The sequence below is a fragment of the Neofelis nebulosa genome, chromosome 2 (assembly GCF_028018385.1).
Source record: "Neofelis nebulosa isolate mNeoNeb1 chromosome 2, mNeoNeb1.pri, whole genome shotgun sequence".
Taxonomy (NCBI): Eukaryota; Metazoa; Chordata; class Mammalia; order Carnivora; family Felidae; genus Neofelis; species Neofelis nebulosa.
Genome location: NC_080783.1, coordinates 122,705,507 through 122,732,975, shown reverse-complemented (window position 1 = coordinate 122,732,975; position 27,469 = coordinate 122,705,507). Strand labels below are relative to the sequence as shown.

Here is a 27,469-nt window from a genome sequence, read left to right as displayed (position 1 = left end):
CTGTCTCATTCTTTTGCAGGACTTCACAGTGACTTACCGAATTTAACAACAGTCAACAGATCCTCCTGGAAAAAAGAAAGAGAGAAGAGGCTGAGGTGCCCCTCGGTGAGTCAGCCGTGAAATAATCTCTACCCCATATTCCCAGCCAAGATAGAAAGAGAAGACACAAAGGAGTTGGCTACCTTTTCTCCTACCTAAGCTCCAACTTAATTTTTCTGCAACACTCACGCATGTTAGGAGATTCTAAAGCAGCAAATTCCCCTAAAAGAACCCTGCCATATGTGGGGATTCTCTTTGTTTGCTTGTTTAAAAATTCTTTTTTCTCTCCAAATGTTTAATTGAAGTGCAGTTGAGCGGGGATTTTCTTTTATTTCCTATAAAAGGTACTGAAAGTTCCCATCAGGTTTAACAGTTACTGAACGGTTACTACTGTCAGACCCGAGCTCCTTACACATAAATGGTGGCAGAAAAGAGTAAGAGAGGAAGTAGGAAGTGAAAATGTGTCAAATTCCCCCGGGGCCCTCATGAAGGGAGACTGCTACTATGGATAATGGTTTTTGTTTTTTTTTTTTTAAATGTGCTTAATTTGGGAAACATTTAAAAGGTAAAAGCTTCAAATAAAACGGCAACCCACTAATTCCACAAATACGAATGTGAGGGGATTTGACCTAAAGATATAATTCAAATGACAGAAGATAACTGATCCGTAGATATGCTTATTATCTGTTGATGATAACAAAAAATTAGGAAAACCTTTTCTCACTGTTATTCATGTAGTTCACTACATTTAAAAAAAAGTTTATTTAGGGGCGCCTGGGTGGCGCAGTCGGTTAAGCGTCCGACTTTAGCCAGGTCACGATCTCGCGGTCCGTGAGTTCGAGCCCCGCGTCAGGCTCTGGGCTGATGGCTCGGAGCCTGGAGCCTGTTTCCGATTCTGTGTCTCCCTCTCTCTCTGCCCCTCCCCCATTCATGCTCTGTCTCTCTCTGTCCCAAAAATAAATAAAAAACGTTGAAAAAAAAAAAAGTTTATTTATATTTGAGAGAGAGACAGAGCATGAGCGGGGGAGGGGCAGAGAGAGAGGGAGACACAGAATCTGAAGCAGGTTCCAGGCTCTGAGCTGTCAGCACAGAGCCGAGCCGGCGGGGGGGGGGGGGGCGGGGAGGGGGGCGGGGGGGGGGGGGAGGCGAACCCGTGAGCCTTGAGATCATGACCTGAGCCGCAGTCAGGTGCTCAACTGGCTGAGCCACCCAGGCACCCTTATTTCCCTGTGCAAGAGGGAAATAATGTAAGAACATTGAAGGAGAAACACTACATGATCATATCAATAGATGCTTAAAAAGCACCTCTTTTCAAACTTAATGGTCGTTGCTAATAAATATTTTTAGTAAGCCAGGAATAAAAAGAACACTTTTCCTTTATAAAGGTTATATGAAAAAACCCCATAACACACATTGTACTGAACAAGGAAACAATAATTCCCACCATCAGAGTTTGGTAAAACACACTACAGATCCTTCAGAGCAGGGACAATAGGCAGGTGAGTGATGAACTTGACTGAGGTACAAAGGTTAAGAGCATGCCCAAATCAGTCATCAGTACACTAAGTGATAGCTTAATGCAACATTTTGAAAAATTAAAATTGATGTAAAAACTCCTTGAAGGACAAAAATATAAAATGTACAAGTGTTACATATAGACAGGATTAGTCTTTTCCCCGAGTTTTTTCTTTTTGCTTGCATCTCTAATACGGTTCTTTAATATTCATTCAAGTATTCTTTATCTTGATTGCTGAACTTTCTGGTACCTGTCTAAATTTTATACCTGAGACAAGTGCCTCACCTCATCCTGGGATTTGCTGAGATGGAAATGAACTTCCCTGTGGTCCCCTTTGGTGGCTTGTGCAGGACAGTAACCCATTAGTAGAGCCTTGGTTGTCTTTGTCCTAGCCTCCCTTCCTCCTGCACCTCCTCACCCCTCAGTCTAACAACTGAAGAGGGCCTAGAGTAAGGGTTTATTTTGAACAAATATTTAATGGGTGCCTCCCATGTGTCAGCACTGGAAGTACAATGATCTCCACATTCCCAGCCTCAGTGGATCTCACAGTTGGATGATGGAGAACAACAATTAAACAAGCAGGAACAATAAAGTATAGTAGGTGCCATGGTGGGGCAGGGGGATGGCTAGGAGAGCCCCGGGCAGGGCTCTGGGCTCAGTTCACCAAGTGGGAGGACAGGAGGTACAATCCCCAGCCGGAAGCCTGATTAGGAGCCAAAGGGTGGGAGGGGCTAAGGAGAAGGGTGAGGCTCTCAGAGATAACTGTTCCTGAAAAGGCTTATTTGAGGGGCGCCTGAGTGGCTCAGTCAATTAAGCATCGAACTACTGACTTCGGTTCAGGTTATCATCTCTCTATCGTGAGATCGAGCCTCGGGCCAGGCTCTGCCCTGGGCATGGAACCTGCTTAAGATTCTCCCCTTCCCTCAGCCCCTCTCCCGCTCTCATGCGTGCGTGCTCTCTCTCTCTCTCTCAAAATAAATATAATTTTTAAAAAGGCTTATTTGAGAATACAACAAAATCACAGTAAGGCTGGAGCCCTCAAGAGACGAGTGGCGTAGAGAGAGTAGAACAGAGAGTGAGACAGAGGGCAGGCTGTGAAGGACTTTGTAACCCACACAGAAGAGTTTGGAATGGATCCCAAGAGAAATGGGAAGATTTTGAAGCAGGAGAATGCTGGGATTGAGTTCGTGTTTCAGAAAGACCTTTCCAGCTGTGCCATGAAGAATTCAAGAAGGTAAAGCTACATCCGGAAGACCAGTTAGGAGGCTGTTAGCGTAGTCGCTAGGGACTGAATGTTTGTCCCCTCCTCCGCCCCCCTTCATATGTTGAAACCCAGCCGCCAATGTCATGGTGTTTGGAGGTGGCCCTTTGGGAGGTGATGAATCATGAGGTGGAGGCCTCGTGAATAAGATTAGTGCCCTTATAAGACAGGCCCAGAGAGCTTCCTAATCCCTTCTCTCCTATCAGCATGCAATGAAAAGGCACCGACCTCTGAACCAGGAAGGGGGCTCTCACCAAGAAGCTTTCCGTCGCCACCTTCATCCGGGACTTCCTGGCCTCCAGAACGGTGAGAAAAACTTTCTGTGGTTTATCAGCCAGCCAGTCTGTGGTATTTCTTCAATAAGCAGCCCAAATGGGCTAAGTTAGTCATCTAGGGGAGAAGCCTTGGGTGGTCTGATGAGGGTGGCGGCAGGGGGGTGTTGATGTATTTGCAAAACGTTGGGTAGGTATAATCAAGGGGACTTGGTGATTGATTAGATGTGAGGGGTGATGGAGAGGAAAGAATCAAGGATAACATCCAGGTTTGTGACTTGTGCGATTGATTTTTTTTAAATACGTAAGTCTTACTATCTAGCAACCTTGCTGAACTTTCTTTGACGAACGTTTTCCTTGATGAACTGTTCTTGAGGAACAGTTCTAAAATTATCTGTAGATTTTCTATGTAGACAGGTCACTGATTGCATGAGTTAAGGGTGGTTTTGTGCCTCACTTTCCTGTATAATGATATGGTAGCAGTCAGAGTTCAGTCAGGAAAAGAGCACCTACTCTTGGAATTTCAAACAGAGAGATTTAATAGAGGGGATTAGGTGTCTACAAACCTGTTGGGAAAGTGGGATTAGTGGAAGTCGGAGGAAGATGCTAGCTCTTAGGTTCACCACTGCAGCTGTGGTCCTACGGTTAAAAAAAGTTGTCGCTGCTGTCCAGGTCAGGAAACTGCAGAAAACTTCTACTGATGATCACGCCTGTCCTATGGCAGTGAAGCGGGTAGCTGACGGGGTCCCTTGAGAACTTGGTAAATCTTTGTTTCTGCCAAAGCCCAAGCACTGAGAAGCGGCTGCCGGAGACAGAGGAACACAGAACATGCTTCCCAGGCCCTTCCATTTCCCAATCTCCCAATCTCAAGCAAGTGAATCTCATTGGCTGACAGCTAATGGTGTTCAGATCCCTGGATATGAAGGAGAATGGGATGAGCAGTCGGTCCCCAGGCTTCCAGCCGCTGTAATAAAGGGCACCGGCGGTAGAAATAAAAGCTGGTTGCAAAGAGAAGCCAATAAAAACAACAACAACAACAACCAATAGCCAGCACAGTTTTGTTTTAATTTGCCAGCCTATCCTTCTGTATGTAAGGCCCACAAAACACTTTCTTTCAAAATGAGCTGGGCTCTCCGAGCCCTTCACCCACCATTCTCCTCCACATACCCTGGATCCTAGAGGGTGCACAAAATGCATGCAGGTTTCCAAACATATTTTCCGTGCCTATGCACTTGTCCTACCACTCAAAAGTTAACTTTTGCTCTGCTTGGGAAGACCCTTCTTGTGCCTCCACCACTTAAACCCACCTCGCCCCATACCTACATCAGGCAGGACTGACCTGGATCTCTCAGAACTTCCTCGGCCTCTGGTTCACAGTTTTATTATGGCCACTTGTCCCAATGAATTTCAGCGTTTAGTCAAGGGAGCGATCTCTTCCAATAGACCTAAGTATCCCAAGGTGAGAGACCAAGGTTTATTTCATGTTTATGTCCCAGGGACTTACTACAGTGCTTGGAACAAATGGTGCTCATTGAAGATTTATCGAATGTATGAAGGACTGTGCCCACAAGGTCGCTAAGAGTAAGCACCTGAGGTCGAATGAGGAGCAGACACCTTTAGAAATAGTCATGCCACATATTCCCCAAAAGGGGGTCTAAACAGTGTCAGGGTCTTGGAAGGACAAAAATTGTTTATAAATTGCTTCTTAATGCCAGCTCCAAGTTCTAAATTCTTATTTCCTATTTATGTTGACTTTTTCCGGTCTTTTCCAAGCTTTTGCCATCTGTCCTTGCTTCTGAAGTTTGCAGCACTGTTTCCCATTAAAATGTAATTCCCATGCCACATTCTGGTTGCCCTCGTCACATCAAATTAATGCAGTGATGGCTTAAGCTTCTGGGGAAATATGGGTCATTACACGTTGCTGACAGCAACCCTCACAGTGACATTGCAGCAGGGACAGAGAACATCTTAATAAATGATTACTTATACAAAATCAGCAAGCTCTTGAGTTTGACATGTCCTTAGAGAGCCAATCCTTTTGTAACACGAAAACGGAGATGGAGAATTTCCCATGATTCCTTAGAACTATGAAAACTTAGCTAGCTCCTCCCTTCCTTCTTCAGGTGGGGGCAGCCTGTATCGCTAGACCTCTGAGACTTTCCGGGACCCAGGATAGTGTTGCATGCAAAATAGGCAATTATCCAAATGTGTGTCCTATTTTTTAAATCCCTCAAAGCCGATACTGTGTGGTTCCCTAAAGGACATGCGTCCAAGGTAACCTGGAAAATCTTTGTTTTTCTTTGTAGCAGATACTGTATATTGGTTGACTCGGCATCCATTTCTAACTCCATTTCTCTCGTCCACTTGGCTTATAAAGCCCAGGGAGGCTAAGTACTTTTTCGGCTTCTCTGCTTTGGAAGTGACCAGGTGACAGTTTTAAAGTAAGAGAGATGTAAGCAGAAGCCTGCAGGAGTTTTCTGTGAACATTTTGCTTTCCCGATGGAAGGGGCAAAGGAGGCTGATGCATTCCTTGCTCTCTTTTCTGTCTGGAGGGTGATGTGGGCTGCACCTACCTCAGCCTACTTGTCCTGGAAGGGAAAGGCCAAGAGAATGTCACTGTCGGCAGATATTGTGGAACCGCCAGAACATCACCAGTACCATCAACCTCCTGGCTTCTTGCTATTTGAGAGCAACAAACCGTTCTTTGGTTAAGCCACTGACTTTCTATTCCTTGCTTTGAAGAGCTTTTCTAAATACTCTATAGTAACTCTATACTCTAAACTCTATACTAACTGCAGAACCCAGCTAAACAAGAGGGACAGGTCTGACAGATGTGGACCTTACCATTAATGTACTTTATAAGCTTAGTTTTATAATATTTTCTTGTCACCGCATTGAAGAAAAAAAAAAAGGTTGTTTCAATGAATACGTAAAATTTGAAAACAAGGGAAACCAAAAGCAGTTGCTGTCTTACCTTGGCCTCATCGTTCGACATGTTGTTGACTTTTGTTTTAGCTGCATGGGATTGGGAGAATCCCAACTCACACACATGGGTGGTTGCAAATGTACAAAACAATGTAGCGAAAAACAGTCCAGATTCTGGAGGCAAATTCTGTGGGTTCAAACCCTGGGACTACCACTTGTTGGCAGAGCGCCTCGGTTTGTGTCTTCGTTTGCAAAATGGGCACATTGGCGGGAACCTACCTTAGAAAGGTGGTGGGTAGCTTACGTGCGTCAATACCAGTGAGGCTCTAGACTAATGCTGGATACGTCATGACAACCGTTAGCAATTATGAGAGGTCCGGTGGTGCCCCTGCCTCTCCATTGCCTGTCTCTATCTGATATTTACTCAGATATCTGAAATAGACAAGTTTATTCTGCCTGGAACATTGAATACATAACTCAGGTTTAATGTCTTTGCTGACCAGTCATCTAGGATTAACCTAGAACCTTGCCAAGGTAAACGTATTCAACCTTTGAAAGGAAGGGACACATTCACATCTTAGAATAGATGCAAAACTATGTATATTGTGAAAGAAATCAGTGCCCTGCAACCTTTGTCCAATGGCCATCTGAAGACTGATTATTGCACTGTGATCTCACAAGGTTCTGAGCAAATGTACATTTTACCTGGCATTTAATTTCATAGGGCCCATGCATGCTGTGTTTGATACTCATAAATACAATGTCATATAAATAGACACAGGGAAGGCCTGCACTTAAAAAACCCAAACAAGGGGCACCTGGTGGCTCAGTTGGTTAAGCGTCCGACTTCGGCTCAGGTCATGATCTCGCGGTTTGTGGGTTTGAATCCCGCATCAGGCTCTGTGCTGACAGTTCAGAGCCTGGAGCCTGCTTTGGATTCTGTCTCTCTCTGCCCCCTCTGCTGCTCAGACTCTGTCTCTCTGTCTCTCTGTCTCATTTTTTTGATTAAATTAAATTAAAAACCCAATCAATAATATGGAAAGGACCAATAGGGCTGCCACATTCTGAATCAACAAACATTTACAAAATATTTATGGTAGGAGCTATATACACAGAAGCATGTAAAGCTGGAAGGCCCGATTTAAATACATTGGTTGTTTCCAGTATGTAAGTAAACATTTGGTGTGTGAAATATTTAACTGTGAATATGTTTAATTGCAAAACAAAATTCTAAGTGAATTTGAATCAAATATTGGTAGGCTCCTAAAGCATCCCTGCATGACTGTAGGTGTCCCTTGGTCAGAGTTTAAAAATCATCTAAATTATTCTTAAGGTCCCTTTTAAAATTGGAATTTTGAGTTATAGAGATTAATTCATGAGACTTTCCCCAACCCTTCCTGTTTTGGTCATGCATCCAGTTATACTGGTTCTTTATTGTCTGTAAGGTGAGTCTGTCTCAAAACTAATAGAATTATCTTACCTTAACACATTCTATAGAAGGTAGTTCCAGAGCATGGGGCTTATTATATTAATTAGGATGCTTTTGCCAAGTCATTATCAACTCAATTCAAAATGGCTTAAACAATTAGGGCATTTGCCATCTCACATCACATAAAGTGTAGGAGGGCAGCTCCTTAGTTGGCTAATTCAATATTTCAGCAACCTCATCAAGAGCCTAGCGTTTTTCTGTACTTTCTTCTCAGCTGTCTTCACCATGTCGACCATTTTTCCTGGTGGCCTCAAGATGGCTGCCACAGCTCCAGTGACCATATTTGGGCACAGCCATGTTCAGAGGTAGAAATGACATGTCTATATTCTTTTCGTTTTTGTTTTTTTTTTTAAGTTAAAAATCCTTTCCCAGAAGCAGCCCCAGAAGAGTTAGCCTCCAATCTTATTGATCAGAATCAAGTTACATGTTTTTCTTTCTTTCTTTCTTTCTTTCTTTCTTTCTTTCTTTCTTTCTTTCTTTCTTTCTTTTTTAATGTTTATTTTGGAGGCAGAGAGAGACAGAGCATGAGCAGGGAAGGGGCAGAGAAAGAGGGAGACACAGAATCTGAAGCAGACTCCAGGCTCTGAGCTATCAGCCCAGAGCCTGACGCGGGGCTCAAACCCACGAACCGTGAGATCATGACCTGAGCTGAAGTCGGACGCTCAACCAACTGAGCCACCCAGGCGCCCCCAGTTACATGTTTTTTCTTAAGCCGATTCCTAGGAAGGGGAATAAAATTACCATGATTGACCAGATTATCAAGATTGATGTGCTGGGCCTGGGAATAGGGCCAAATTCAGTAGAGCCCATGGCCACACTGAAGAATGTGCCTGTTGGAAAGCAAACAACACATTGGGCTTCTGGGTGGGAAATCGAGAGTGTCTGCAAGAGTCTGAAGGATGGCATTCTAAAGAGGACCAGCAATGCTACCTCCTGCCTGTCTGGCAAAAGACCCAGGAAGCATTAGAATAAGAGAGCCACATTATGTCTACACAGAGCTAAAAATTCCAGTAGAAGCAAAGATTCAATTGATCTGAGTGTTGGATGTAGCCTTAGTCGGGAGGTTGTTATGCTGTGCTAAGAATTTAGTTTTGGTTTGTTGTGCTGCTGGTGTGTATGGGGGATAGGCGTTGCATGCATAAGAAGCGTTAGCCAAACAGCTTTTCCTTTTCAAATGTTTTGTTTAATGTTGTGCTATCGTGAAAATGTTTATGAGTCTGCTGCAACTATGCCCCCTCCCAATCCCGAAAAAAAAGAGCACACGGGCACTTTCATGCAAAATCTGCAATAATTTTAGGAGATTCACTGATGCCCTGTCACTCATTCATGAGCTCAAAGTTATAGCCTTACACTATCATTGATTGGTATAGTGAAAAAAAAAGTGCGATTTTGTGTGAGGAAAGGAGTGAAACAGAACAGCAGAGTCAGGAAGTCTGATGCACTTTTGTTAGCTGTGTGGCCTTACTTGAATCTTTTTTAAGACCTCAATTTTACCTCTGTAAAATGGATCTACTGGAGTTATTTCAAAAACCAAGTGGGTAATGTGTAAGATTGTTTTAAATGAAATAGCACTTTACAAGTGTTGGCTTAAAAACTTAATTGTCGATAAATCCAAATGGCGTGACGGCTCTTACTTCCAAATTGGATTGGCTGAATTCAAAATAGTGCACCCCATGATGTTTCAAGGAGCAAAGTTTCCTTCTCCACAAGCAAGGTGATTTTCAAACTCGTGGATTGAACCCAGTACCCCTTTTCAGCAGCTGGTTTGGAAAGAGGCACCAACAGAAACATCCCCAATGCACTAGGAAGTCCTCACTGCCTACGGGTGAAGTCGGGACATGCCAATCCTGGGAGTGAGAAAGAATGGAACAGCCTTCTAGATGCTCCTTCTCCACCTGTCCCAGGCTAGCAGCCGCCCAGGGAGTCCTTGTTACCCTCACCACTGGCACTACCCCTGCCCTAGCTTGGTCCCCACTGAGAGCACACCCCCAGCCCCTCCCACCCTTTAAGGCAGGAATCCCACGGCTGCTTTTCTCACCATGGTATCTGTCTCCCATTCACCTTTTATTTCCCATCCTTCCTTTCTCTCAGCGTGAGAGGCTCAACTTCCTCTCTTGTTTGTATAACATTCTTCCCCTCCATGCCCAACTGCCTTGGCAGCCTCTCCTGCACCACTGAATGGCAAAATGCCCGTCAGAGTTTTCCCAGGGATCGATCAACGAAGAGTGTATTACAGACAGTGGGAAGCTGTCTGAAGCTCTGAGGTCTGGGGCAAACAGACCTGGTTCCTGCCTCCAGAGAGCATGCAGGCAGGTGCACAGAGCCCTTCTTGCCTCTTCCAGTACAAGTAGAGAGCTGACTGCAGGAATTAGGAGATTTTGCTGGGCAATGAAGAGCATTTGGACTGTACCCACACATGCCAGTAATAAAGCAAAAAAAAAAAAAAAAAGAAAAGAAAAAAAAAGAAAAAAGAAAAGCAAAGAAAAAAGAAAACAGCAGATATACCAAAGTTATAATGATGCTGCTACCAGTACAGCTAGCCCCTGGAGCCCGGGGCCCATATTCCTCCGATAGGCGCTGGACCCATGCCACCTGCTTCTTAGGTCCAACCGCTCCAATTGGTGGGGCAGCAGTCTATACCCGAGGGGCCCCAGGTCTTGCAGAAGGGGCAGTTTGTCTGCATTCTATATGCCCTTGGCTTCACAGCTCCATCAGAGCACAGCATACTCCCCTGTGCTTCAACTCTACGGTTGTGACGCTGGGAGAAAGGGGTCAGTTCCCAGGCTCTTCCGTGGCCATCAACACCCCAGCCCCGCACTCGTCAAAACAAGATGCCGAGCAAGCAGTGCCCCCCCTCCCGATTCCCGCTTGCTTCTTATCCCGCAAACTCCCAGCCCCCTGCCACTTGCAGCGACAACAGAAGTCGGAGAAACTGATGCCAAGAGGGCTTTCAGGATTCCCACCCATCCAGCGGGGGATGATGTCTGGAGGTCTGGGGAGAAGGCAGACCAGCCAGACCAGGCAAGGCGCAGGGAGCAGGGCGGCTTGGCAGGTGGCTTCCGTCCTGGCTTCAGCACCAGTGCAGACCAGCGCTTGTGACAAAAATGGCTTATCTCCTCAGCAGGTCTGCTGGGGGCCTCCTTCAGATTCATAGTGCCTTGGGATCAGAGGGAGAAAAAAAGATCAGCTGCAGACGAGCAGCCTTTCCCTCCTTGTCCGAATGCTTCCTGGCTTAATGAACACTGCTGGGACACACTGGCTGTCTGGATTATGGTGACATAGCTGCAAAGATTATTCTTTTAACAGCTGCCCTCACCATCAGAACCATCTCCATGAGCAGGCACTGTCTCTGCAGACTCTGATCTGACATTTCACCCAAGGGCCCCCTGCTTGTCTCTCTCTCTCTCTCTCTCTCTCTCTCTCTCTCTCTCTCTCTCCAAGACTTCGTTTTGCCCTAGGTCTGAGATGAGCTGAAAATGTTAATTCCCGCCACCATCTCCCGACTCACAAGGGAGCTTCTGATGATTGGTTTCTCTCTTCCTCTCTACAGACAGAATGATCTTGTTCCGTTTTTGGTCCTTGCGGGGCTGTTACGGAGAGCTTCGTTTTTGCTCATCTCTACCTCGTTTATGTGCTTTTGATTCAACGTGTTGAACAAAAGCATCGCTGCAAATTTATGATGACCCTATTCATTTCTTTTCAGTGTTCCTTCTTTATTTTTTTCGCCTCTCAACTATGAGGACGTGTTCAGATTTTGCTTAGTCCCTGAGGTCTAATCGTGGAGGTGAAAACGCATTGCCTTAGGTGTCGCTAAGCCTCTGTGTGCTCGGATCCAGACCTGCCACTCGCTAGCGGCGTGGCACTCAGTTAGCCCCCTTGAGTACTCTTTCCTTTAGCTAGGCAGTGGGAATAAAAGAATCTCTTTTGCCTCTCTTAGAAGGATGTCTTGAGGATAACATGAGGTGACAGGTAAAAAAAGAGAGAGCTAAAAACTAGTGTAAAAATCATATTAATTTTCACGTGTTGGGTGTTACACTATACCGGCCACTAAGCTAAGCTCGTTACCTACTATTATGTATTATTTGGTTTCAACCTCATGACATTGCAATAAGGGGTAGTGTCCTTTCTCTCTGCATTTGCTGCTGAGTACCTTGAGGCTTAAGTAATTGGCCTGAGATCACACAGCAGGTGAAAAGGGAAGAGCCTGGATCTGAACCAAGTCTGTTTGGCACCAGACTCGGGGCTCTTAAGCCCTGCACCATCTCGAGACCATCTGAATTGAAGGTGCCATCGTCCCAGATGCTGGTGATGTCTGTAGAACTCTATTCCAAGCAGTCAAGTGATTAGAAGACAGTGAAAGTCCCAGCATAATCTACAAGGGGCTATTCATTGAATAGCTGGCTAGAGAGGAGTCCTTTGCCAAAATTTTGCCTGAATTTCTAGAATCAAAACTCTCACCATTGACCAAGGGGGGCAGCATGGTGTGGAGGTAATTAGCATCCTTGTCTCCAATTAAAGAGGCCAAACTATGACTCTGGGCAAGCCAGTCACTCTGGCTCTCTGGCCTTCTACATCCTCACTATGAAGAGGAGGAGTTTGGATGAGAAAACCATTAAGGTCCCTATAAGTCATAATAATAGTAATAGCTAATATTTGGTAAGTGCTTACTAAGTGCCAGGCTTTTTCTAAGTGCTATGTTCAGTCTTGTATGATTTTCATAACAACCCTAAGAGGTAGGTGCTCCCTTTTTTGTAAGTGAGGAAACAGGCACAGAGTGGTTTGCCCCAAATCACATCGAGTCAGGGGCAGAGCTGGGCACCTGCCCGCTTAACCACTCCTCTTTCCTTCCTCTCTAATTTCTAGAAATTCTGTTATCTTGGATGAATGGGGAACTTCCTTATGGCTGGCCCAGTTTTTTCTCAACTCTAGATAAAAAAAAATAGTGCCTGTTTTTAAACACTCCGTCACACTGCCTAGGACATAGTAGGTGCCCGGCAAATATTTGCTTACCTGACGTTTTTTATCAGAATAAGCCAAAGATAATACACAGCATGAGCCCATGCAGTTCTTATCTTGACGAAACAACCCATAAATAAATGAATAAATAAATGAATAAATAAATAAATAAATAAATAAGTGTGTGTGTGTGTGTGTGTGTGTACACAATCCCAGTTGTAGAAACTTGATTATTGACTTTGGCAATCCTTTCTCCATCTCTCTGTGCCAAGAAAGTTATTAGAATTGAATTGAGAGAGGCAGGGGCACAAGAATGGCCGAGACAAGATGCTGAGTAGTTGAAATTAATGACTCGTGGAGCTGATCTCCTGCCAAGGGCTACACCAGCTCCCGGGAGGAATCCACCACTCTGGCCAGTGGCCCAGCACTGCGGAAGCTGCAGGTCAGGTTTCTGGAGGGGACTCCCAGGTGGTTGGGGACCGACAGGTGTGAGAAGAAGGAGAAGGGCACTCTTCCCATTACCAAGGGCCAGATAGGCCAGCACCTACCAGTCTGAGAACAGTGAGGCTTTGCTAGACCCTTGTCCACCCCTGGCTGTGGAAAGAGGAGAGGAGGCAGCGAAGGGGATGGAAGAGAACACAGTGTGATTCACAATCCGTCTGTGACAGGAAGACAGAGTGGCTTAATAACCCATAGCTGGATGAATGGAATATTCCTTCTTTCCCCTGGCAGGGCTGGGCCTCTGGTGCCATCACCCATAAAATGGACAGCCACCCAAGGAGCCGTGGAGCTAATTAACAAATATGTCCCCAAGTGTGCCAGAACCCAGTCCACTGGAACTGTAAAGATGGAGAGTGTTTAGACACAAGCTTAATGAGGAAAACACCAGCAGGGCTACTTAGCATCTCTTCCATTCACCTTCTCCTGCTCGGCCAGCTGCCTCCCATCTCCTGTGTCGGCGCCCAGCACCTTCCTTTCTTTTGCATTTTCCGTCCTTCACCCACCAACCATGAAGCATGGAAGCCACCAGTTAAAGCTTATGGCCAAGTTTCTGAGAGTGATTGCACTTTTATAAGCCTCTAAGAAGCTGCTAGCAAGGGTATGGGCTTTTATTAGTTGAGTTGTGTATATATTTGCTTCTCAGTGTACACATTTTCCACAACAGGAATAGTAACATGTACTGAGCCCCTCTTACATGTCAGGCACTCTTTTAAACGCTAAGAGTACTTAGGGAAACTGTGTAATTCAAGAGCGACCGACCTAGCAATACTGTCGTTGGAGGTTCTCCAACAATCCTACATCACAATACAAAGTCCAAAGCTCCGCTCACTTGCCCAGAGTTTTAAATGAGCTTATAGTTCCCAATCAGATAACTAGATCCATACTCTTAGTCACAATTGGATATCCCACTGCTACTGAACATCTAAGGAGAGCTGACTATGTGGAAAATAAATACCAAAACAAACAACAAACAAATGAAGCAGTATGCAGGGAGATGTGAGAACATGGGAGGAGAGGAGAATTAATGTTACATTTATCACGTCTTTACGGAGAGAAGATACTGCATCCAAGAAAAAAGAACAGGGTGAAACAAAAAAGGATCATTCAGAAGCCAAGATGAAATTCTTGGAAATTAAAAACAGCAGAGATGAAAAATTCAACAGTGAATCTCTCAGAAAGTATAGCAAAAAGTCAAAGAGATTTAAAAAATCAGAAAAGAAAGCAAAATTAAAAGACTAGTTCAAGAACTCCAGTCTGTAAATAAGAGGAGTTACAGAGAGTGAGAGAGAAGAGAACAGAAGGCAGAAAGGAATTAATTCCAAATGAAATTATTTCCCCGATTTTCCAAGAGATTAAAAAAAGACACATGTTTTCAGCTTCAAAGAATACATCAAATGTTGGGTCACCGTGAATGAAAATAGATTCACACTGAGGCATGTCATTGGAAATTTTCCAAAACTTGGAGGAAATAGTGTTTACGAGATTCTAGAGAAATAAGTCACATGCGAGAGTCAGAAATGAGAATGGTTTTGGACTTCTCAAGAGCATCACTGCTCTTGAAATGAAAAAGAAAATGGGGCAACGCATTCCAAATTCTGAAAGGAAATGCTCTCTAACCTAGAGTTCCATACCCAGCCAAATTACCAAGAAAAAAAAAAAGCCCAAAGATAGAATAAAGATATTTTCAGACATGCAAAGTCTCGAGAATGTATTTCCCAGGCAGCCTTTCTCGAGAAAAGGAAAGATATAACAGGAACAGAAGTTTCAATACCCTGGAGAGAAGTAAAGGGAATTCTCAGGAGAAGGGAGAGAAAAGATCCCAGGAGGACATTGCACACCAGCCATGGAGGGCAGCAGCCCAGATTGGTACAACACCAGTCAAGAGGCAGGCATGTTGAGGTGCCCAGAGTCACTGTACTGTCTTTCCAACCCATGGACAAAATGCTCAGGTAAGCTTGGCCCATATTCTTTACCATGGGCTGTGCTCTCCTCCTCGCCTGCTCTCTCGCTGAGCTTGTCTGACCCCACAGAAGAACTCTGCAGTGACCCACTCCTAAGAGTTAAAGTAGGCGAGGAACTTAGATGAACTCAGAGGCGGAATCCACAGAGCGGTCCATTTTCCCTGACAATTTCTCTTCCCGTAGGAAGAGGCCACAGAAGCCCATGTGCACAGGAATAGTAAAGGGATCTGCAGACAATATGGGAAGCAAAGAGTGTTATAATAACCAACGATATCTGCTAAGCCTACAATTGGTATGAAAGTCTTCAGCAGCTTGAAGTGTGAATAGGAACTCAGCTTTTAGATGTTCACATCCCACTCTCTCCTGAGTTATATTCAGCTGAAGATGCTCTATGCTTGGATTCCAAGGTCACACTGTTCCCAAAGTAGGCTCTTTGTGCAAGCATGGTGGGTCCAGACAGAGAGGCTTCTCTCCACAGGTGCTTACTGTGTGGGAGTCAGCACTCCTGTGTCAACTATCTAGGTCCAAGCACTGAATGCAATGAGTTTCTCTGGGGAGCCTTTGGGCCCTTTCCTGACAGCTAACACCACTTAGAACCATCTCAATAACTGGAAAGATGATAAACATGTCAGCGGCTAGGACTTCTAGGTTCCAAGAGGTTCCTTGACTTCAAGCAATTTGGCCCATTTTCTTGCTACGGGGATTTAAAAGGGCAGGCTTTGTCGCCCAGGGGTTTCTGTCCCTTCTTTGCCTTCTAGGTAATGGATGTCTGTGAGGCTTACCTGGAGGGTATAGTCCAGCGACTTGAGAGCAAAATCTCACCCCGAGACGATGTGTCATCTCCAGCCAGACAGAAAACGGGTGAATGTAGTAAATGGCAGTTTCTTTTGCTACAGTTTCACCTAAGCTGGCCCTGCCCTGCCCTGCAGGAAATGAAGTTGCAGACTCGTTAACTTTCTACTCTGCGTTAGGGCTCTTTGTATCCATATCTTCTTTTAGACTAAGTTCTTTGAGGGCAGAAGTCCTAAGTGATGATTCTTTATTTCCCCCATCCCACCCACCCCCAGTGCGTAGGACGTGCCTGACACAGTGCTCACCATATATTTACACAGTGAAAAAAATGAATACATAATTGAATTAATGCTGACTCCCGTGACATCCAAGATACATATGCCATGTTGTTAGGCTAAGGCAGTTCTGCCAGCTCCTGGGAAAAATCAGATCCATAACTGAGTATTAGAATAAAATCTCATGAATCTGGGTGTAAGGTGAGGAAGCCTTTCTTTTTTTTAAGTTCGTTTATTTTGAGAGAGAGAGCGCAAGCAGGGGAAGACCAGAGAGGGAGAGAGAGAATCCCAAGCAGGCTCAGCACTGTTAGCACAGAGCCCAATGCGGGGCTCGCTCTCACAAACTGTGAGATCATGACCTGAGCTGAAATCAAGAGTCAGAAGCTTAACCGAATAAACCACCCAGGCGCCCTGAGAAAGACTTTTTAAATTAGTGACAATTGTACATGATAAAATTACTTATAAAGAAATTCACTTATTTTATATACACAAATTTACCTTAACTCAAACTAGGCCGACTAGGGGTTCTATAACGGAAGTCTTAGAGGATTGAGGAGGGATGTGTTACATAGTCATTGATAACAGATCGATAGATACGTCCGATGTGTTGAGGTTCTTGAAAGCAGTTGCTTTTTTCAGTGTTTTAAGCGTTCCTCACAGAATCGTGTTTTATTTTAAAATACTGTGGAGCGGAGAACTCCTACGTCATGAGTGGGGATGTAAGTTGGCCCAAATACCTCGGCAGCATCTGCTAAAGCTGAACGGACGTCTACCCTGTGACCCTACGGTGCCACTCTCGGGCGTGCTGGGGCCCCACCACACACACACAGGAATGTTCATGGCAGCGCTCTTTCCAGGAGTCCCAAACTATAGTAAACCAGTAGCCAAACTGGGATCTATCAACAGATAGAAACACCATGGTGGACAGCTCATATTTACACAATGGAATACTTCCCAGCAACAAAAAAAGAACTTCCTAACCATTGCCCGTCACCAGAAACGTATTGTTGAGAGAAAGCAACTGCATTGCAAAAGGACATACACCACGTGATCCCATCCATAGGACCAAGAGCAGGCAAAGGTGCATAACCGCAGAGGTCAGAATGAAAGATTATTTTGCGATGAGGCACCGCCTACGTGGGCCACAAGAGAACCTTCTAGCGAGCCGGAAATATTCTCCAGAGTTGGAGTAGTAGATTCATGGGTGTATACATATGGAAAAATGCATCAAACCATATACTCTTTGTGTTCTTTACTGTATGTAAGTTGTACTTCAATTTTAAAACAATGCTGCAAAACTCAGTTCCCTTAAAAAAAAAAAAAAAAGCACCGTGAATTTCAACAGAGAAGTTTCAGGTGCGGTTCCTTCCTGCCTCCTTTGTTTTTCCGGTAAGCCCTTCTCCTCCCACCTCCTTGGCTTGCTGTCCTTGGTGGGCTTCTTTTCCTCTGCCCGGGGCCATTCTGTGGTGGAGCCCTCCGTGTGCTCCTCTGTTCCTGCTTGGGTCCTCCCTTAGCAAGCTTTCACCTCCACCTCCTGTTGTCCCTGCGTCCTGACATCTCCAGACCCCACCCTTCTGCAGAGCTTGGATCTTGAGATACACAGCCTGCTGGCTATCTCTGTTTGGCTGCCTCATACAAAAATCAAGTACAGTCTATCCAAAACTTACTCGTTATTTTCAGTGTGACATTCTCCCTTTAGCACCCAGCTACCATCCAATGAATGGTACCTCCATCCACTCAAAGAAACCAAGAGGTCATCCCCGACCCTCCTCTTTTCTCCCTTTGCCATGTGCCTCTAGCAGCAAGAGCCATTGGTCCCACCTTTTGAGTAACCTCAGGACTTTGCTGTAGTCCCCAGTCGTGGTCTCCTGGATGTCGGGAGAGTCACCTGACTCATGCGCTTGTTTAGAGTTTCGCCCCCACCAACGCACCCCCTGATCATCTCCCTACAATGAGAAACTGATTATGCCTTATTCCAGCTTCCCTTGCATGACCAGCGCCCCGCGCCTTAGCTTGGACCACCACCCTCAATGCCCGTCTTTGTCTTATGTTCTTTGTCTTACGTTCCAGACTCACCTCCTGCCCCCTTTATCTCAGGCAGCCTGAGTGAATTCTAGCACTTCTCCAACTGTTTCACACTCCCTGGTCTGCGGAAACCCCTCTCTGCCTGTTTTCATTGCCACGGGGGAGCTCCTGGCTGTCCTTCACATCCTGACTCCTCCAGGTGCAGACGGACCCCCGTTTCCCTGCTCCCATAACACCCACAGCAGTGGAACTATTGGGCCGTTTTCGCCACTGGCTAAACTCTCAGGAGGCAGGGTGTTTTGTCTTCTCCGTCCTCGGATCCTAAGATCATGGCTCAGAGCTGGTGCTCAACAAATTGGTTGCGTAAATGAGCAAAAGCTCAGTTGTTAGGTACAAAGGCTTTTTTTTGCATCAAAGACACACAGCTCAGCAAGTGCATTTCTAGCACCGTCACTGTTTCTATTTCTGAATCTAATTGCTAGTACACAAAACCGTTCAGGGCAGAAACTGCAGTAGGTGAAATGGTCCAGCCGCTCCCTTCCAATGCAAATGTTCTGTGCTCTTGTGAAATTTTGCTGCCGTTTCAAAAGGGTGTAGGCCTTTGGAATTTTAAGCAGGAAAAAAAAAAAAATTGCTGTCCAGTGTTCTGCCTGGGAGATTCTCACCCCACTTTCTCCAGGAATGCCTCCTCCTTTCTCTCCCAGCTCAGATGGACAGCACTGAAAAATCACAAATCTGAGAAACCCAGGACGATCCCATGGGCATGGAGATTGCTGCATGGGCCAGAACCCAAGGCCCAAGGGCACAGAGTTCGCCTTCTCTAGACCTTGCCAAACGCTGGCCGTCCTTCCTGGTGGCAAGTTCAGAGGATCACGGCACACCCCCCACAGAGGTCAGCCAACCATGAATTTACCTAAAACTCCTTTTGACGTACTTTTAGGCCTCCACCCAACTCCCCGTTGGATAATGAATTCTGTGGGTTTATTGCTGGCAACAGAATAGCATTTCCTTTCATTTGACCTACAAGTCCCCTTGCTCCAATGTCACCAATCCCTTCCGAAATTCCGATGCTGAGATTGTGTGGGACAAGGACTTGCTGCCCGAGCCCTGTCTGCCCTTTGGGGCGTCGTGGACACTTCGAGCAGCCCCTCCCAGCCTTCAGCTTTCCAGACTGGAGTAAATATATGGCGTCTGGAAGAAGGCCCTGAACACAATAGATATTGAATAATGACGATGGAGCTGAATGATGATAAGGACTGCCTTTAAAAGGGGACTCAAGTTCTTGCCACGAGCCTGAGATGTGAGAAATCACTAATAAATCATCGCCAAACACAGTGTAGAGAGAAAATGAGTGGGTGTGCTTCGGGCCCCCTTGGTCCAGGGCCACGGGCTCATCTGTTCCCCCACCACCGGCTGTTCTGGTTTCCCAGCAAGGAGCCTTCCCTCTGTGCGCGGGCAGCCTGCCTGTGGGAGAGGGCAGGACACTGGGCCAAACCTCTCTGAGGACAGCGTCCTTGCGTCGGACGATTGTGCAAGGGGAAACCTAGTCTGTGCCCGGCTCCTGGTTGACGCTGGGCACTGCTCTAGGAGCTTTGCAGGGGTCACGCGCTTTAGCCCGCAGGCTAATAATCCTAGGAAGGATGTTGGGGTCCCTGTTATACAGGTGAGGAAACTAAGGCTCCAAGAAGCTGGGTAACGTGCCCAGGATGCCAGAAGCAGTGGATCCGGGCTTCAAAACCAGACCTGATAGAGCCCAAATCCCATCCTCTGTTAGTGATACTCCCTTGTCCCCTACCCAGGAGACCGTGTGGCCCCATATGACCCTCCCATCCTATGGAGGCCGGGCTTTTGTTCCTGTTCCAGGCAGCAGGACTGATCCCCTTACTGCCAGTTCCATCCCCCATACACCCCGACGGCCGTAGCCCACCCAGGCCCACAAGGTGCCTCATGAGCTGGCCGGGGGCCCCTCCTTTCCTTTTCCTTGCCTCATCTGCTTGCAGGAAGCAGAGGGGCAAGATGGTAGCAGTGACTCATCGCCAGAAGAATAAATCTGGAGTGGGGGCAGCCCCAGTGGCATGGCTGGATGCTGTGACAATGGAAGAAAGTCCCCTGAGCTTTGGAAGGGCGTTGCCTTTTGCTGCTACACAACAAAGGCAGAGAAAGGACAGCAGCCAGGGGTGGGGGCGACGACGGAGGAGAGCCAGAGTGGGGACTGCACCACTTGCCGGGGTGGAAAGGGAAGTCTCCAGGGGTTGGAGACGTTTCTGTAGCTGTAATTTGAGCCATTTGCAGTGCTGGGCAAATCGCAAGGTTTTGGGCTTTTTTTTTTTTTTTTTTTCCCCTGGGTTTTTTTTTTTTTTCACTCCTGTTTTTATTTAGCAGGTGGATCTGGCCTTCACACATGATGAGCTTTCTGCACGTCCTCAGCTGGGAATGCACAGGACCCCATGTTTTGATGGTTTAACCTATGAAATGTATGAGGAAGCCCGCCCAGGCAGACGCGGTGAGGCGGCTGTGTTCTGTCCCCAGGTGGGTTCCAGCTTCTGCTAAGTAACAGATAACAGGTGTCACTCTGCTTCCTTTTACCCTTCCCCCCAGGCTCCCTCAGGGCCTGGCCAATGGCTGAGATGGGGCACCGAAGACAAACGGGTGTTGGCGAGGTGCCGGGGAGCTTACCAGACAGACAGCTATCCAGGCAGCTCTCCCGGCGGGTGTTCCCGCACCACTCTTCAGGGGTCACCCTGCCCTCGCGGTGGTGTTGCAGAAGCATAGCCAGGTTCTAGAATGGAGAAAGGAGCCTGAAGCATGGGTAGGCCAGAGGAAGAGGGCGATGGACACCTCAAAGGGCATCATATTCCCTGAGCATCTCATGCTATGGGCTGAATTGTGTTCCTCAGAATCCTTATGTTGAAACCCTAGTCCCCAAGGTAATTTGGAGACAGGGCCTATAAGGAGACAGTTAATGTTACCCGAGGTCCTAAGGGTGGAACCCTGATCTATTAGGATCGGCGTCCTTAGGAGGAAAGACACCAAAGAGCTTGATTCCTCTCTCTCTCTCTGCTCTGTGAGGGCACAACAAGAAGGTGGCCCCATCTGCAAGGTAGGAAGAGAGATCCTACCAGGAACCGAAATGGCCCCAACCCTTCGGTCTTGGACTTCTAGCCGCCAGAACTGTGAGAATTCCCAGTCTGTGGCATTTTGTTAGAGCAGCTGGATTAGACTCATGCAACCACCGAGATGGCAATTGCTGACAGATCAGGCTGACCTTCAGTTTCCCCCCTGCTTCCAGCAATGAAATTTCATCCTAGTCTCAGCGACCATTGTGCCACAATATCACTTTGTGAAAATGATGGCAAAGGTGCCACTTGTGGAGAATCTGCGCAGGGGAGGGATTTCTCTGCCTCATGCCCACACCAGGCCATGCCTCTGGTGAGGCCTGGAAAGCCAGGTCAGGCCCCAGTGGTTTCATGGAAGCCAGCCCCAAGCCTGGTTGCTCCGCTCCGGGGGCACCTAGAACCTTCCAACCATGACTGTAACATCCCAGAGAATGGACTCGAGCCCTGCCTCATCCCACCCCACCCCACTGTCCAGGACAGCACTCGTGCCAACACGAGGGCCCCCCCCCGGAGTGTTCCTCCCACAGCCAGAGTCACGGGCCACCCACTTTGCATCCCTCCCTGCAACAATCCTGAAAGATAATGTAGCTCCCAAGGACCCCAAACTTTCCATGTTCCCCACATCTTAGGGAGCTCAGTGTATGAAAAGGCTGGCTCTACACGCTGGTTGTGATTTATAAGAAGACTCAGCAGAATTCCTTTCACTAGGCCCTTCCTTCTTTTCTATCAAAAATACAAGGCTTTAAAAAACTTGTGTTTTTCCTTGAATTCCTCAATCAAATGTATGCTCTGTGAGATAAAGGAATAGGAAGATTTGAAGCAGGTATTGGAGTTGATCCCACGAGAACAAGCCAGCCTTGGGCCTCGGGAACAGCTGGCTAGAGCCCACAGTAGCCACTGAGAGGGAAAGGGGGAGAGGAGAGAACGGCCGAGGGTGTCACGCACAAGGAAGCCTGGTGCTCGCAGTTGGGCAGTGCTAGCACTCCGACCCCTCGGTCACCCTCTGATGTCATCTGAGCCCATCATGTATCCAGTTCTGGCGGCAACCATGAGCATTTCTGACCACAGGCAGTGTGTGCCAGGAGGCTTTGTCCCATCTGTCCACGCCTGCCCTCTGCCTCTGCTTTTGGCCACCAAGATCGAAAACACGCCCCCGAGCCCTACAGCCCAGGGGCACCAAGCGACCCACACAGATGCATTCCGCTCAAGCTGCCATCACAGAAATGCACTTGTGGTGATCCTTCCTCTGCCTCCATGAGAGTGTTGAGTGACCTGGTTCTGGGAGCCCCTTATTTTCTCCTTGGATCCCAGACACAAATAAGAATAAAGCTTGCTTACATGCCGAGGACGTTTCTGAGCTCTGGTGCCCGCAGAATTTCCTAGGACTGAGAACGCAAGTCTGTCATTATGGTATTTGCAGAACCAGAGACTGTATTTAAGTCTTCAAGAGGATGCTTATTATAACCCCTTTCTTGGGACTCTCATGCCAAAACACTACACGAATAGTCTTTTTCAAGGAAATTTGCCAGGGAAGGCAGCAAGCATCTGATCACATAGGAATAGTTTTGGGTCGATTTCAAGCTGTAGAGTCTAGGGGAGAAGGAAGTTTTCCTGACGGCTGCCCTGGGGAAGGAGAATCCACACGGGGCTGTGTATTGCACAGGCTGCCATTGAGGGACTGCCATCTTCAGAAATGATGACGGGAACAGTGGGCCTTGGAGTTGAGCATGGTTGACAACCTTTCCTGGCACGCGAAGTGGGTATCCACGGAAGACACTGAATCCTGATTGAAAGATTAACGATGGGGAAAACCGGTGCCTCAGGGGATAGACGAGGGTTCTGAGCTCTTCTGGGGGAGAAAGCAGACACCCAAGCCAGACACATTGAACTTCCAAAGGAGTCACGTTGGGGTGGGAGGAACCTTCTCTCCAGTAAAGTTTCTATTTTTTTTTTTTAATGTTTATTTATTTTTGAAAGAGGCAGAGACAGAATGCGAGTGGGTTAGGGGCAGAGAGAGAGGGAGACACAGAATCGGAAGCAGGCTCCAGGCTCTGAGCTGTCAGCACAGAGCCGGATGCAGGGCTCGAACTCACCAGCCGTGAGATCCTGAGCCGAAGTCGGAAGCTCGACCGACTGAGCTACCCAGGCGCCCCGTAAAGTTTCTATTTTTAAAGACTAATTCCAAACCCATTTCCATTGCTCAGTGGTCAAAAGCCATTTTACCATTTTGAATTTCTCTTTGTTTTAAAAACTCATAATGTCATTAGAGAAAGTGCATCCTACATCATTAATATCACTATGATACATTAGCACATTAAAAAATCCAAAACATTGTATCTTTTCTTTTTATCCGCTATTACTTTGCCTGTGGGGAGGAAAGGAAGTGCCATGCACAAAGTCATGCTCTAGGAAGATTGATCTGGAAGTGGTAGAGACACGGAGTCAGGGAGGTGCCTCATTTCTTCCTTTCTTCAGTAAACATTTATTCAGCACTTGCCATGTGTCAGGTGTATAAAAATGGTTTCTTCCCTCCATGTCATTTTAGGTCCCCCAAGAAGCAGACTCCAAAACAGAATACAATGTGCAAGAAATGTACTGGGGGACATGTCTATGGAAGATGCAGGAGGGAGGAGCGGGGGCCAGTGGGGAGAGTCCTCAGATGGTGACACAAGTCTGACATCTGTGAAAAGAGAGTGGGAGGAAGAGTAGCGGACTTCAAGGCAGTTGGCAGAAAGTCTTGACTGGGCCAACAGAGAGCCTCCCAAGCCGAGGCTGCCCGTTGGAGGAGTCCATATGGGGCAGGAATGGACCGCTACAATACCCTGAGTGTGCTGGTTGGTTGAAGGCAGACTGGCAGAGATCTGAACGCCATGGTGGGATCCAAAAGGCAGCAACTGGAGGCTGTCTACATTTCCCACAGTAGGTCCCTTTGAAAGAGATCTGGGGTGGAGCATGTCCATGGCCTACACGGCCTTCCAGAAGCTCTTGATTTCGACCTATAAACATATGCATCACAACACTATTCCAAGCCTGCGGACTAGCCTTGGGGGTTTGGTGCCCATCCCACGCTCAGTCGGCTGCAGCCTGGGTTGTGGATAGGCCCCCAGGATAGGGCACAGCTGCTTAGACAAGGGAGGGTTGTGTGTGCAGGTAGGCACTGCCCACAGGCCCAGTACAGCGGGGAGATGGCCAGACACAGTCATGTGCAAGACGCAGTGGCAAGAAGGAGGGAATTAACTAACTTCTTGTGAAGGGAAGGCCAGGGAAAGGTTCGGCATGAACAGATATAGCCGTTGGGTTTAAGAACGTGCCTGGAATTTATCGCACACGCCGGAGGAGATGCAGCAGAATCAGACTCATTGCAGACCCGGATTCCTATCCTGGCCCTGACACTTATTTGCTGTATGACCTTGGGTCAGGCTCTGCCATTCTTATTTGTTTGTTTTTAATTTATTTTGAGAAAGAGAGAAAGAGAGAGAGAGAGAGAGCACAAGTGGAAGATGGGCAGAGAGAGAGAGAGAGAGAGAGAGAGAGAGAATCCCAAGCAGGCTCCATGCTGCCAGCACAGAGCCCGACGCGGGGCTCGATCTCACCGACCGTGAGATCATGACCTGAGCCAGAATCAAGAGTCAAGTGCTTCACCGATGAGGTACACAGACACCCCAGCCTCTTTGCTTCTTTTAAGCTGCAGTTTCTTCATCTGTAAAATGGACATCATGCTAGTATCTGTTTTACAGAATTGTTATGATGACACATAAGAATTCATGAGCAGAGTGCCTTGGCCTAGGGTGCGTCATCAGTAAATGGCAGCAGTTAGTATTCTTGCCTTTAATATTTCCGACATCCCAGACAGTGGAAACGGCCTGTCCACAGGTCAGACAGGACACAGGGCAGCCAGTCCAGGGGGCTGCTGGTGGTTCTTTGTGGCTGGATCACCGGGCGCAAGTGAAAATGTGCTAGAAACCAGGCCTCATCAGATGCAAAGCCTTATGTGCTGTGTAAGATATTTCAGATTTCACACTAGGTTATGAGATGCTATTAAAGGATGTTATGTAGGGAGGCAGAGGATCAGATTTGCATTTTAAAAGTTTCCCTCTGGCAGCAGGGCATCCAGCGGGGTAGAGGGAGAAGGGACTGGAACGGGGAGATGGGTAAGAAGGCTTTGGCACAAACCCAAGCAAAAGATCAGAGGACCCACAAAAGGGAGAAGAGAAGCAGATTTGAAAGATATTTGGGAAGAAGTGACAGGTGACTGAAACCAGGTAGGTGCATGGGTGAGGGAGGCATCTTGGGTGACAGGGACGCCTGGTTGTTTGGTTTGGATGACTTGGTGGTTGGAGGTACAACGCACCCATAGCAACTAGAGGGCAGGACCAAGGTGGGGGCGGAGACAAGGCCGTTGAGTCTGGGCGCGTTGCATCTCTGGCGCCTGTTGGACGCCCCAGTGGGCCATTCTCGCAGGCAGTTGGATGGACGGACCTGGGGTCCATGAGTGGTCTGGAGGCACTTGGAGGTTGGCGGCACAGTCCAGGTGGGGGTCTGAATGAGAACGACAGCAGGAAGAGTAAAGAAGAAGGTCAGTGCAAGGACAGTCACAGGGCCTGTGTGATTCACATGGGCATCTCGTTGGTAACCGCCACATGATTGAATGTGGGAATATGCTGCCTCCTAAAGCCCCTAGAATCCACAAAGATCCTGAAAGAATAAACAACCATCTGGATTGAAAGAGTGACGTCAGCTCGGCCTGAATAATTAAAAAGGATTCCTATAGTTAATCAGGCTGGAGGGACACAGATAAAAGCAGCTGCAGAGTTAACGGGAGACCTTGTTTCTCCAAAGCCACACAGTGGCTGTAAAATGAGTGACCAATGGTGTCCCAGAGCCGCCTCGCTACCCCGTCCAGTACCGAGGGCACCCAATTGCCAGGCTGCCCTCACCTCGTGACTGCACCCCAGCCCACCACTTCCGCTGATCCCACCCCAGAAAGCAACCCATCCACGACAGGTCCAGGTTCCCCTGTGGCCCTCCCGGGACGCTTCAGGGTCACCACCCTTCTGGATGATGCTCCCCTCCTCCCTCTTGGCCACCTGCTGCTCTAGAGTGAAACAAACCCATGAATCTGACTGTGTGTTCTGTGGCTGATTTCGGATGACAATATGCTCCCCAGCAGGATCGGTGGGGATCATAGAACCCCTGCTTGGAATGAAGCATAAGGGGACCGACGACTTTAATCGGAAATCTGCAGTGGGAGCAGGCCTGACCTCACCTGGCTGCACTTGTCGGCCGGCCCGCGCTCAGAGAACTGCTTCTCGTCTGGGCCGCACCTCAACAGGGACACGGGCAAATGGGGCCACATTCCAGGGAGAATGATGGTGTGCTCAGATAACTCAAAGTAAGTCACATGAGGAATGCTTGTCAGACCGGAGGGAACACAGTCTTTGAAGGGAAAATGCAAGAAAACTGTCTTCTCTTATGTAAGAGGCCATAATATTGAACAGGGATTAACAGGCCTGGAGGATAGAGCAGGACCCGTGATTCTGTCCTGGGCAGGACCCAGGCCCAGGCAGATTCACATTCAGTGGAAGGAGAATCTCAGTCATGGTCACAGTGGACTGCTCTAGGCTGTGTGTGTGCCTTGTCACAGGGGGTGTTTAAAAAGAGGTTGGACGTTGCCTTGGCCAGGCTGTGTGTTGCCCAGGAATCTCAGCCTATAGGGACTTTGGGCTTGATGACCTTTAAGACGCCCCCTGTTCATCATCTGTGTCCCAAAACCAGATCCCTACGTGGGCTGGATGGGCCTCCTCATGCCATCAATGCCTACAGCTCCCTTCTCGGAGAAGCGAGAGGCGGTGGGGTGGGGGCACTCGGGGGTCATGGAGCCAGCCCAAAGCCCTCTGCTAAGGGACGTGCCTTCATCAGAAGCATGCGACCGTGGCCATCTGTCTGTGGCGACCTGAACCAGCTGTGGGCAAGTACCATTGCAGGAAAGCTCTAGAAAAGCAGGAATTTGAACTGGGGGCCATAAGGAGAGGGGTGAGAGGTTCAGGGACAGAAAGAGAAACAGAGAGTAGGCTGGTAGGCAGGGCCATGGAGGCAGCAGGGGGCCTGATACAGCAGAAGTCGTGGGGCGGCAGAGGGTGACAGGTGTTCTAGCCGCAGCACGGGGGGCGGGGGGAGGTGGCCTCCATAATGTTGTGCCATGGAGGAGACATGGGCAGAGGGTATGCTAGTACTCTGTGGTTCCGGCTGTTGTGCCCCCTGTGGCCTTGGTGGAGCCTTGCATACCACTTGAGTCCCCACAGGAGCCCGGTTGTCTTTACAGCCATGCCCACGCATGGAAA

At 47.6% G+C, this 27,469-nt stretch overlaps 1 protein-coding gene across 2 annotated transcripts in view; it reads left to right on the top strand.

Moving 5' to 3' along the window:
- The window catches only part of MAB21L3 (mab-21 like 3), a 138,303-nt gene extending 114,628 nt beyond the window's left edge, over positions 1 to 23,675 (top strand). Inside the window, exons 7-11 of one of the 2 annotated variants that reach the window (XR_009257798.1) lie at positions 20 to 105; positions 3,023 to 3,122; positions 18,717 to 18,904; positions 20,392 to 20,515; positions 20,611 to 23,675. The gene's annotated coding sequence lies outside the window, so the exon portion shown is untranslated. Of the gene's footprint in view, positions 1 to 19; positions 289 to 3,022; positions 3,123 to 18,716; positions 18,905 to 20,391; positions 20,516 to 20,610 lie in introns of those variants that run through there. The other variant, XM_058716097.1, reaches the window with a different exon arrangement.
- The last annotated feature ends 3,794 nt before the right edge of the window (positions 23,676 to 27,469 follow it).